Below are 12,950 nucleotides of genomic sequence, written 5' to 3' on the forward strand. Positions count from 1 at the left end.
CTATTTCACAGGGACCCAAGGGCATTAAGGCTTCTACTGCCAAAAATCCTACCCCTTCTGATAGAGATTCCAGGGTGCTGGATAGATGGGGTAAGAAGGTTTACACTTCTGCAACTTTGGCCATTAGGGCCTTAAACTGTCAGTTTCATATCTTAATGTATCAGCAGCATATTATTGGATTGCTTAAACAGAATATGTTGATTCCTGACTGTGCTGAAAATAAGGATTTACAGGATTTGATGTGTTCTGCTGAACAGGTTGAAAACATACTTTGCAATGTGGGTTTGATTCTTTAGAGGCCTCTTGCAGGGCTGCTGTCACTGGGTCTGTACTCAGAAGGCATGCTTGGCTTAAGGAGCAATCTTTGCCTGATCATGTTAAAGCTAAACTGTTGGATGCTCCCTTAAATCAGGGCCGCTGTTTGGCAATAAAGCTGAGGAAGTTCTTGAAAAGATGGAAGATAAAGCTAAATCTATGCAGATTGTTAAAGATTTCTTACAAGTTCAGCCTCCAAGATTTACTAGGCATTGGCCCTCTAAGAATTGGTCCTTTCCTGCTCCTTCCAGGCCTTCTCAATCCAAACCCAGTCCCAGCAGAAACCCCAGGTTTCATGCCCAGGGTACGCACAAGACTAAGCAGTGGGGGCTTCTGCTACCAAATCTGGGAGTAGTAGGACTCCCCCTTATGGAACACTGTCTCAGTGAATTGACTTTAAAACTTCCAAGCACTTCTCAACTGACTGCTCCTTTAGGGGGAAAGATTGGTCTGCAGGCCAGAAACTGGGAACTCATTACCCAGGACAAATGGATATTAAATATAGTGTCCCAAGGATACAGGCTTCATTTTCACACATTGCCAGTGCCCAACGGTTGGCCAGATCTACCCCCAAATCAATGGGCAGAGGTTCAAAAGCAAATACTCTCTCTTTTAAACATAAAGGCTATTCAAACTGTACCAGAAGAGGAAAAAGGACAAGGTTTCTACTCAAGACTTTTCCTGGTACCCAGAAAGGACAATTCATGGCGTCCAATCCTGGACCTGTCTACACCTTTTTGGTGATTCCAAAATTCAAGATGCTGAACTTCACCAGTTGCTTCCCATGCTAGGAAAAGATGCCTGGATGGCAACACTCATTGTAAAGGAAGCATACCTGCACATCTCAATCAGTGAATCTTGCAGAAGATACCTACGCTTCAAAGCAGGCTACAATCACTACCAGTTCTCTGCACTGCCTTTGGCTTATCTATTGCGCCCAGAGAATTCACAAAGTGCCTAGCCCCAGTCATTGCCTTTTGCAGGCAAAGAAATATTCAAATATACCCATACCTGGATGATTGTTTAATTCAGGCAGAAAGCCAGGACATACTTTTGAATCATCTGGACTTCGTTCAAAGGGTGCTGATGTGTCTGGGGTACACCATAAACTTAAAGAAATCACACCTGGTACCCTGTCAGCAAATTATATTCTTGGGAACAAGCTTGAATACACTTCCCAGATGGCTTACCTCACGCTAGAGTAACAAATTTATTTGACAAACTACTTCAAACAAGTGACCACAAAACCCCTACTATCTACAAGCCTTGGGGTTCATGGCCTCCTGCATTCTCCTAATTCCATATGCAAGACTGCATATGAGGAAACTACAATGCTATCTAAAAAGCCTATGGTGCCAACATTCTCAGAATCTAGAAGCAATGATTCCTAACATACCTTGCCTACGCCTAGAGTTTCTTTGGTGGGCAGAGGCCTGCCACCAAAACAAGAGACTACCATTTACAACACCCCCCTGCCGCCCAAACCCTAACGACAGACACATCAGATTATGCATGGGGGCTCATTTGGCAGGGAAGTGCATTCAGTGCAAATGGAACCCAAGTCAAATGCACCTGCATATCAATCAAAAAGAAATGTTAGCTGTACAGAATGCTCTGACAGCCTTCAAGGACCACATTCTTCCAGGACAATTAATGATAAAGATGGACAGCACCACTGTTATGTGGTACATAAACAAGCAGGGGGGATACACATTCTTAGCCCCTCTGCAGACTAGCCATGGCATTGTGGAACACAGCCCTGAGCTATCAGGTGCATCTACAAGCTCAGTTCCTGCCAGGAAAACTAGATACACTGGCAGACGAACTAAGCAAAAACCTCATGGACCCACACGAGTGGAAACTGGAACCAAGGATTTTCAACATGTTGACAAGCAAATGAGGGAGCCCAGATATAGACCTGTTTGCCTCCCCCCAGAACTATCAGTTGGACAAATTTTGCACAAGGACTCCCCACAAACAAGCTTGGAAAGTGGATGCTCTGAGCTTCGGCAGGAAAAACCTATCAGTTTATGCCTTTCTTCCTCTGCCTCTGCTCTCCAAAGTACTACTAAAGATCAAACAAGACAAACCAAGGATGATTTTGATTGCACCAGACTGGCCATGCGAACACTGGTACCCCCTCTTGTGCAGTGTGTCACTGTTGGTCCCATGGCACCTGCCTCAGACTCCTACTCTATTGTCTCAGCAGGAGAACCAAATCCTACACCCTCAGCTTCAAACACTGAATCTAGCAGCCTGGCTAATTACATAATTTCTCCTTTACCATCCCTCAGTAAACTAGTGAGGGATATCATTTTAGAGGCAAGGAGGCCTAGTACTAGAAAGTCTTACACTGAAAAATGAAAAAGATTCTGTGCCTGGAACCAGTCTCAAAGGATGAGCACAACAGTGCCCAATTTACCTCAGATTTTACAATACTTAACTGAGATGCTTCATAAGGTCCTGTCTTTCTCCTCCATCAAAATTCATGCCTCAGCCATCTCAGCTCATTATAACACAGAACCACCCCTCTTCTGTTATCCACTGCTTAAGCAGTTCCTCAGAGGGGCCAAAAATCTACGACCACCCATGAGAGCTCCAACTCCAGCCTGGGACCTCAACTTTGTATTGGAAAAGCTCATACTTCCTCCTTTCAAGCCAGCTGCCACTGCAGACTTAAAATGCCTTTCTTGGAAAACAGCTTTCCTTGTAGCAATCACTTCAGCAAGAAGGGTATCTGAATTACAGGCCCTCATGGCAGTGGAGCCTTTCATCATCTTTTATGCAGACAGGGTGTCCCTCAGGACCAATCCCTCCCTCATGCCCAAGGTGGTATCCAGTGTGGCCCTTAATCAGTCCATACATTTGCCAACCTTCTTTCCTAATCCACAGAACAAAAGGGAATGGATTCTGGACTCCTTAGACATGCATAGACAACTTAGATTCTACTTGGACAGAACTAAACCTCAAAGGAAATCTAATCAACTGCTGGTGGTATTTGCTGCAGGGGCAGAGGGGAAGGCTATTTCAAAGCAAACCATTTCCAAATAAATAGGCCATTGAATTCATTTCTCCTACAAACACCATGGAAAACCTATCCCACAGGGGATCAGGCCCCACTCTACCAGGGTGCATCTACCTCTACAGCCTTTCTTAGAGGCGTCCCTACCAGGGACCTCCTAGAAGCTGCTACCTGGAGTTCTGTACATACTTTCACCAAGCATTACCATCTGCCAATTTTCTCTAAATCCAGAGCTGGCTTTGCTACTGCAATTTTGCAGGGCCTTTTAGCTGGTCCTAATGCTATTTAAATTCCTCCTCCCATCCTTAGCTTTGGGAATCTACCCAAAAGTAATGACTGCAACAGTGAAACACGAAGAACATAGTACACTTGTGTACACTTACCATAAATGTAGATGTTCTAGTGACATTTCTGACCCGGACACTTGGGGGGGGGTGGCTGTCCTGTATTATGAGTATTGGCAGTAGAGTGGTGCAATTAGAAGTCTCATTTTCTTTTTGTTCTGAGCTAGAAAAGGCCAGCTTGAATGTGATGAAGTTGGGTGAAACTAGAAAAAAAAAACTGTTACAACAGGTTACATTACATTTTCTTGAAAGCAGAAGGTAAAATAGGCCCTTCGTTGGGAATTACCTCACCAATCAGAATTTGGCATATGTTTTTAGAAAACTCTCATATATACAGGAAACTCTGTTCACCCAACCAGTGCTCTCTGTCATGTAATGCACCGTATACATAAATGACCATATCCCCAGAGCCTGTCAATTAGAGGCCACTTGCATAAATTAGATCTTAGTCCTTGCTATTACTGATAAAGTCCTGTTTACATGCACAAATGTCTTAACTGTCAAAGTCTCTGTCAAATTACTGCCCAAGACCCACACTAGCATTAACTGTACTGTCTCATGGAAGAACACAATGTTAGAAACTGCCTCTAGTGTCAAAGTTTCAGTGTAAGACTACTAAACATTGGAGGCAGGAGAGCTGCTTACTCACTTTGCTAAGATGGCAGCAGTTAAGAACTTTTGTGTACAGATCAGTGGGATGGTCCTTCTTATACCCAAGGCACATGATAAAACATCATCACTAGGACAAGCATGGCAAGTCTAGGCCCAATGCTGAACCTCTTCAAGACAAGCTTGCTGTTCCTCCATCTCCCCAAACCCTTTAGGAGGTGAGTTCACCCTTGCCTAGTGAGAGCATAAGCATGAACTTGTACTTTGCCTCGTTGGTGGCTCTTAGGAGCAGGAGAGGCATGTCCTCATCTCTCATCTCTGTTGGGGCTTTTCATTGGCAAGATGATGTTAAGAGCCATCAAGTCATGACAGGACTAGTGCTCAGACCCAAGGTAATCCAGGATGGTCTGGCCAAGGAAGGCCCATCTGGTCATCCCGTGTTATGGGTCACACCTCAAATCCTGAAATAATTTCCTGACCTTGCAGCAAGACAAGAAGCCTAGAGTTTTGATAAGCTGTGGTGGGGGGTGGGGGTTATTCCTTTAGTATGTTAGGGCTTAGAGATCAACTAATCATTTCACCTATTCCAGCTGAAGGCACATCTGGTAAGGAAGAAGCTGATTATGGGCTTAAGGCAGATCTTTTTCAAACCTTGTCCTTAGCCTCCATGGTAGGATGTTATGTGTCCTCTTTCCACTGTGATTGTGCTAATGCCTTAAGTAGACCCCTGAATAGAATGTGTGCCTGCAAAGAATGTTATGGCTGAGATTGTTCTCGTTTAAGGAGATTTTCAAGAACAAGACTCTGGATGGCCATTTATGAGGGGATATGATCTTTGGTCTGCTTGCTCAGGATGTGGTTAATGATTACCGTAAGATAAGCAGATCATATCCTCTGGTGAGGACATCATTTATTCTCTTCCTGCATTTTCTCTCTCTCTCTCTCTCGCTCTCTCTCTTCAGTTGATGAACTTAGCCAGCTTAAAAAGAAGAGGCCTTCATGGCATCCAAAGAGGGCTCTTAAGCATTACAATGTCTTGTACCCTGTAGTGCAAGTGGAATCATACAGGTTGTTGACTGTGCCAGCAGTCAGATATGTGATGGAGCTCACCAACTCTCCCCTTCCAAAGGTTGGGCCTGTTGATAAATTACTCCTTTAGCAGAGCTCTTTTGGCATAGATGTACTCTACTGGTGAAGGGGAAAATAGAACTACTCCAACACAGAAACAGTGTTTTTTTTAATGCTTTCTCTTTTGTGACCCAGAGTCTACAACCTTCATTCATTTATGAGCCTCAGTGACTACAATCACCATATCTGGTATGCCTGGTTCTGGATGCAGGTGATCAAGCTCTTGCTCCTGAAGGAGTGTAGATAGTGTCACTAAACATGATGGATGCATTTTGGTAAACCATCACTTGGTTTCCACATGAAATATTTTGTCAGCATGTTCTGGGTGGGCATCACTTCCAGCAGAATGTGTTGCCATTTATTCTTTGCTTATCATCACCAAGATCTTGGTCATTATGATCAAAACCTTGCAACTGAATGGTTGCTTGGTGTTCCTGTATTTGGATAGCTGGATCCTTGTGACCATATCTAAGCACTCATTGGGATTGTCTCACTCATGGGCATTCTCATAAATGCAGTCCCAAGGGATCAACATAAATTGGAAGAAGCTGACCCTGGTTCATAGGAAATTCTTCATCAAGGGAAAGGTGAATATTCTCTAGTGCTGGCCACTCTGTCCCTGGGAGAGGGCCCTGGTGGTCAAAGTCATGACCTTCTGGATGAGAATGTAGTGCAGGGTTCAGGCTCAGACCCTACTGTGCCTTTTAAGTTTAATTGCAGCCACAGGTTTCATGGTACCATTTGCATGCCTGAAGATGCCTGTTGCAATGGACTGTCAAGTGTCAGTGTCAACAGAGCAACCGTGCACTCACATGTCTTTTGCTGGTGTTAGAACCTCATTCCCAGATCCTGAAGTAATGGACAGTTCTAAACAATCTTCTGCTGAGAATTCCTTTTGAATTGAGAATGGATGATATTTTCATGGGTTGCAGGGCCCACCTAAGGTCTCGCAGTGTGCAGGGAATGTGGTTCTCTGTTGACAGGGAACTCCACAGCAGGCATTTGGGACTCAGAACAGTGCTTCTGGACCTGAAGAACTTGGAGAAGCAGGTACTTCAATAGCAACTTGTCTTCCAGGCAGGCAACTATTTTGTTATTTTATTGTGATGTTGTTGTTAAATATGTTGTATGTTATCCATACAGGCAAGAATGTGCAGGGAAACAATGTTCATCTAGCACTGGGCCCAAACAGCAACAGCCTCCTGTCTTCTTCCTTTTACATTCCCGGGGATATGAATAAGCTAGTGAGTGGTAATGGCTGGAACTCAAGCCCTGTCCCGAAGGTCTGGATCTAGAGACCATCTCTGGCCAGGGTCTTTCAGAAGTGAGGAGCTCCAAGTTTAACTTGTTTGCCACCATGTAGAATACCGTTCTTAACTTTTCTGCTATGTACAGCAGGGTAAGAGGGAGGTATCCATGATTATTTCCTCATTTCTACTGAAGAGAGGTTCCTGTATACATTCCTACCATTTCCCTGATTCCATGAATGATATTAAAGTTCAGGAAAGAAAGACAAAAATATCATCTTATAACCCTGTGATGACCACAAAGGGCACAGCTTCATACCCTAAGAACCCTAGCAGTACAGGAAACCATTCAGATTCTAGAAATGGATGTTTCCATGATTGGAACTCCAGCTAGTGCCACTTTATGGCCTGGCTACAGATGTAGACAGTTTATTCCACTGGGTTTGCTGGTAGGGGTCTCTGATATGATAAAAGTTGATGTTGTCTAGAATCTGTCTATGAGGCAAGCATGTGTCTTCAAGTCAAAAAGATTCTCAATCTGAGTAGAGTGGTACCCTGTACCATGCCAGTCATTCAGTCTACAAGTGATTATGACCTACTTTAGGCACTTGTAAGATATTTGTTATTCTGTTGTGGTCAGGATATTTGTATCAGCTATTTATGCAAATTATGATCTTGTGGAAGACAAAACTGTGACCCAACACTGGCTGGTTCATAGGTGTGTACTAGGCTAATGGTCCTGGAGCCTTTATAAGCCTAGTCCATAGGATTACCCTGGCATCTTTCCACCCAACCTTAGTTCCCAGTGCCTCTGTCGAGTAACACCACTGGAGTAATCCCTGGGGTGAATTTTCTATTTCCCTTCCACTCATCAAGATTTCTCTTGAAGAGGGCAAGTGAGGTGCTCTGCTTGACATGTATTGGAAGTCTATTCCATAGCATATGCAGTCTCTGGGTTATGAACCTGTCCCTCCAGCATGTTCTGTTGATTGTGGTAATGAGGTTGAGGTCTCTGGAGCATGTGGTGCGGAGGGATTGGGATTTCTTCAGATGTAGCATTTCTAACAGAGCTGGGTCAGACATGGCTTTGTAAGTCAAGCAGAGATCGCCTCTAAGTAGGCAATATAAGAAAGAGAATAGTTGGAGTTTTTTGAGTTTGTCTATATAGGACAAATGTTTAAGGCCTAGGATCCTCTTTGTGAGGTACATTTGTGGCCTCTCCAGTTGTTGCAGGTGTCTAGTGAGTTACATGCCAAATGAGGCATTGTTCTCAATGATTGGCCTAATGAGGGAAGAGTAGAGGGATACAATGACCTCTTTCTTCCTGGATGCAAAACCCTTAGTAATGAGATGTGCCACATAGAAGGACTTTCTGACCACAGTGGCACTGTGACCCAACACAGGCTGGTTCATAGGTGTGTACTAGGCTAATGGCCCTGGAGCCTTTACAAGCCTAGCCCATAGGATTACCCTGACATCTTGCCACCCAACCTTAGTTCCCAGTTTTCCACCCAACCTTAGTTCCCAGTGCTTTTGTCGAGTAAAGCCACTGGAGTAATCCCTGGGGTGAATTTTTTATTTCCCTTCCACTCATCAAGATTTCTCTTGAAGAGGGCAAGTGAGGTGCTCTGCTTGACATGTATTGGAAGTCTATTCCATAGCATATGCAGTCTCTGTTATGAACCTGCCCCTCCAGCATGTTCTGTTGATTGTGGTAATGAGGTTGAGGTCTCTGGAGCATGTGGTGTGGAGGGATTGGGATTTCTTCAGATGTAGCATTTCTAACAGAGCTGACATGGCTTTGTAAGTCAAGCAGAGATCGCCTCTAAGTAGGCAATATAAGAAAGAGAATAGTTGGCGTTTTTTGAGTTTGCCTATATAGGACAAATGTTTAAGGCCTAGGATCCTCTTTGTGAGGTACTTTTGTGGTCTGTTCAGTTGTTTAGTGAGGTACATGCCAAATGGGGCATTGTACTCAATGATTGGCCTAATGAGGGAAGAGTAGAGGGAGACAATGACCTCTTTCTTCCTGGATGCAAAAGCCTTAGAAATGAGATGTGCCACATAGGACTTTCTGACCACAGTGACAATGTGACAAAACTGTGACCCAACACTGGCTGGTTCATAGGTGTGTACTAGGCTAATGGCCCTGGAGCCTTTACAAGCCTAGCCCATAGGATTACCCTGGCATCTTGCCACCCAACCTTAGTTCCCAGTGCTTCTGTCGAGCAAAGCCACTGGAGTAATCCCTGGGGTGAATTTTCTATTTCCCTTCCACTCATCAAGATTTCTCTTGAAGGGGGCCAGTGAGGTGTTCTGCTTGACATGTATGGGAAGTCTATTCCATAGAATATGCAGTCTCTGGGTTATGAAACTGTCCCTCCAGCATGTTCTGTTGATTGTGGTAATGAGATTGAGGTCTCTGGAGCGTGTGGTGCGGAGGGATTTCTTCAGATATAGCATTTCTAACAGAGCTGGGTCAGACATGGCTTTGTAAGTCAAGCAGAGATCACCTCTTAGTAGGCGATATAAGACAGAGAATAGTTGGAGTTTTTTGAGTTTGTCTATATAGGACAAATGTTTTAAGGCCTAGGATCCTCTTTGTGAGGTATTTTTGCGGCCTCTCCAGTTGTTGCAGGTGTTTAGTGAGGTACATGCCAAATGGGGCATTGTACTCAATGACTGGCTTAATGAGGGAAGAGTAGAGGGAGACAATGACCTCTTTCTTCCTGGATGCAAAACCCTTAGTAATGAGATGTGCCACATAGAAGGACTTTCTGACCACAGTGGCAATGTGGTGGTCAAAAGAGAGGTTGCTGAAAACCCATGTTCCCAGATCTCTTGTAATGCCTTCTGTGTTCAGTGGACTACCATCAATGTGGTAATTAATTGGAACCAGGTTTTTCCCAAAGGGGATGATGACACATTTTTTGGCATTGAGCTTAAGGCCATAGTTCTGACACTAGTTTTTGGTCTCAGTGAAGCCTTTCTGTAGGATGTCAACATCACTTGGGGAGTTAATAATAGCTCCCAACTTGCAGTCATCTGCGAACTTTGTCAGCCAGAGTCCCTTCGTGTTGGCCTGGACTTCAGAGAATAGATACCAAACAGGAGAGGAACCAGGACTGAACCCTGTGGAACTCCACTCATGACTGGTCAGCAGTCTTTCTTGGAGTCAGCTGCTTTCACACTGTGGGTTCTACCTGTGAGCCAGTTTGCAACCCACCTAGTTATATAGGGGTTGATGCCTAACTTAGTGAGTTTTTCTATGATTCCTGAGTGGGGAATGGCATCAAAGGCCATGCCCAGATCAAGTTAGGCTGTACGAACCATCTTGCTTTCATCCACAGCTCTGGGGATTGACTCAAAGAAGTTGACCAAGTTGAGCAGGTATGATCTACCCTTCACAAAACCAAACTGTGTGGGATCCACAGTTTGGAGATTCTCTATATCCTTGTTTATTAGGTCCATGATGATGCATTCCATAGCTTTGCATATCAGACTCGTCAGGCTTATGGGGCGATAGTTCCCAGGGTCTATAGTCAGTCCTCCTTTTGTAGAGAGGGATGACTGTAGAAGTGTGCCATTCGGTAGGGACAAAGCCTGAGGTGAGGCTGTGATTGAATAGAGCACACAGGTGAGGTGCCAGTTCCCTCTGTAGTTCATGTAGAACACAGCCAGGGATATTGTCAGTTCCCATAGAAGCTGTATTATTGGCCTTGGATAGTTCTGTTTTAAGCTGCGCAGCAGTAATACTGGGTGCCTGGCAATCTACTGGTATTGTGACTGGTCCTTTGGGGGGGTAAAGTTGGCACTGAATTTGTCACCCAGTATCTTGGCAATATCTGTTGGCTCCGTATAGGAGGTACCATTGTGCAGTAGCTCAGAGCATATCTGGGTTTTGCCGTGGAGATTCTTTACATAACTATAGAAGGCCTTGTGGTTGTCTTTACTATCTGCTGCAATTCTGTTTTCATAGCTAGCTTTAGAAGATTTGATGAGGGATCTTAGCTTTTTGTTGAGGCTGATAAAGGAGTTTTTCCAGTCTTGGTACTTCACCTTATTCCGCATCAGTTTCTACCTTCTATTGTAGAGTTTGTTTATGGGAGGGGACCATCAGATTGGCTTCCTTTTTTTGGAGGAGAGCATCTTGGTTCTATTGAGTATGGCGAGATCCATGCATTTGTGTACGTGTTCATACAGTGCATTGGTGTATGATTTGGTGGTCATGTAACTATTCTTCATTTACATGGGTGCCGTAAAGTTAGCCACCTCTGTTTTTAGGAGCCCAAAGTTAGCTTTGGAGAAGTTTTTCATGGTGGGTACCTTTGTGGGGGGTGGGTGGGAGGGATGTGGATTTCCAAGATGATTAGTTTGTGGTCGGATCTAACCAGGGAAGAGTTGACAATTGGTGTAGAGCAATTGTTGGCCATGTTAGTAATGACCAGGTCAAGGATGTTACCTCTAGTGGGGGTAAGAACGAGCTGGTCCAGGGCATTAGAATTAATGAATTCCAGGAAACGTTGGGTAAGTGTATTGGTACATGAGTAGATTTCCCAGTTAATGGAGGGGTAGTTGAAGTCACCCAGTATGAGAGTATTAGGTTGGACCCTAATATTCTCCAGGGTGCTTAGGAACATGGAGTGTAAGTCTTGGGACATGGTTGGGGACCTATAGCAGGCTGCGACCTGAATCGCTGTCTTACATAATGTTAGCTGCACCTGAAGTATCTCAGATGCGTTATGTTGGGCTGCCAGTATGGAGGTGTGTGGATCCTTTATAAATATGTAAACACCACTGTCTTTGGAGCTTCGGTCCAAGTTCTGGGGCCGAAAAGTGTGGAATGAGTTATAGTCCGGTAATACAGGGGTGCTTTCTTCTGCCTTGAACCAGGTCGTTGTTACGGCACAAATGTAGATGTTCTCCATTTTAAGGAGTGCTTCGAGAGAGTGCATTTTGAGATTTAGACTAGCGTTGTGCAGCATGACCCTCAGATTGCATTTGTTTGTAGCTGTTATGGTGGTAATTTGGTCTTTGAAACACCGCCTAAAAATGGCACTCTAGGGGTGGCAAGAGCCTTGGCCAGTATCCGGAAGCCCAGAGGTAACAGATGCAGACCATCTCTGGCAAAGCATAGAGGTCTGTCAGTCATGTCATCCCAGGCAGACAGATACTGGATCCCCTTAGAAAGACACCAGAAACTTAGCCAATTGTTGAAATCAATCATTTCTGCTTGTACTGTGGTATCATTCTGGGTGATGGTAGGATGCTGCTCAGGGCTAGCGGCATACCCCCCCTGGGCTACATAATCCAAGAGCTCCTCCATGTCTCTTTTCATGTAGTCCAGGGCGGTACGTCTCAGGTCATTCACACCCACATATACAATGCCAGAGTCATATTGGTACCTGCTGTTGAGGGACGTGAGTGCGTGCATTATGTGGCAGATCCTGGCACCTGACAGGCAGCTGACTCTTACTTTCTGCTTATTCAACCTAGTGAGTGGGACATCTGTGTACCTCACTATCAAGTCATCTGTGACTAGTGTGTTGGGCATGCTGTTTTGCTCAGGGGCTTTGGTTGAGTGGCACACTGTTTAGGAGAGCTATGTGTCTCGTGATTAGTGTTGTGTTGTGGTGGTCGAGTGCGTTTCTGCCTTGGAGGTCTCTGCTGTTTGGGTAGATTTTTAATGAGAGCCTCCGCAAAGGTGGCTGTATTTTTTGTGTTTTTATGTGAAGGCAGTGCTGGTGTGTGCTCAGGAGGGCTATGTGTTCCATGTGGTGTGGTACATGTGTTGATCTTCTCTTGCCCAGCTATTCCGGTCTTGGCTGGAGAGTGTGTGGCTTCCAATTTGGATATATAAGTGCATCTCTCACAAGTCTGAGTGTTGGGAGGTTAGAGGAGAGGATTGTCAGTGTACATGAGGCAGTTGCTACATTGTTTCAGGATGCCCAAGTTCACCAGGTTAATAGGAGAAAGCACAGGGAACTGACCTTTAGATATGCCTGGAGGGGTGGGCATTAATAATAAGTACCGGAGCCGTTTACTTGTTGAACGTTTAGTGCTGGCAGCACTTTTATGTGCTACAATAATTACTACAAGAAGTCGGGTAAAGTGCTAGACTAATAAGCTAGTAAAAGTGCAGGAGAGGTGAGAATTAGCAGATCTAAGGGAAAAATTGAAAAGCAGACTTTGGCATCGCATAGAAGCTTACAAACAGTCCCGGATACAGCAAATCTGTATCTGGACTAGACTAGTTAAAGGAAAGGTGGGAAACAAGCGCAAATG

The 12,950-nt window shown here is 44.6% G+C and overlaps 1 protein-coding gene across 1 annotated transcript in view; it reads left to right on the plus strand.

Annotated features, from left to right (window-relative positions):
• The window catches only part of LOC122809647 (lysosomal protective protein-like), a 475,524-nt gene that overhangs the window by 356,489 nt on the left and 106,085 nt on the right, over positions 1-12,950 (plus strand). The gene's annotated exons all lie outside the window — the stretch shown is intronic.

Source organism: Protopterus annectens, chromosome 8.part0 (genome assembly GCF_019279795.1).
Source record: "Protopterus annectens isolate FY-2018-M chromosome 8.part0, PAN1.0, whole genome shotgun sequence".
Lineage (NCBI taxonomy): Eukaryota > Metazoa > Chordata > Ceratodontiformes > Protopteridae > Protopterus > Protopterus annectens.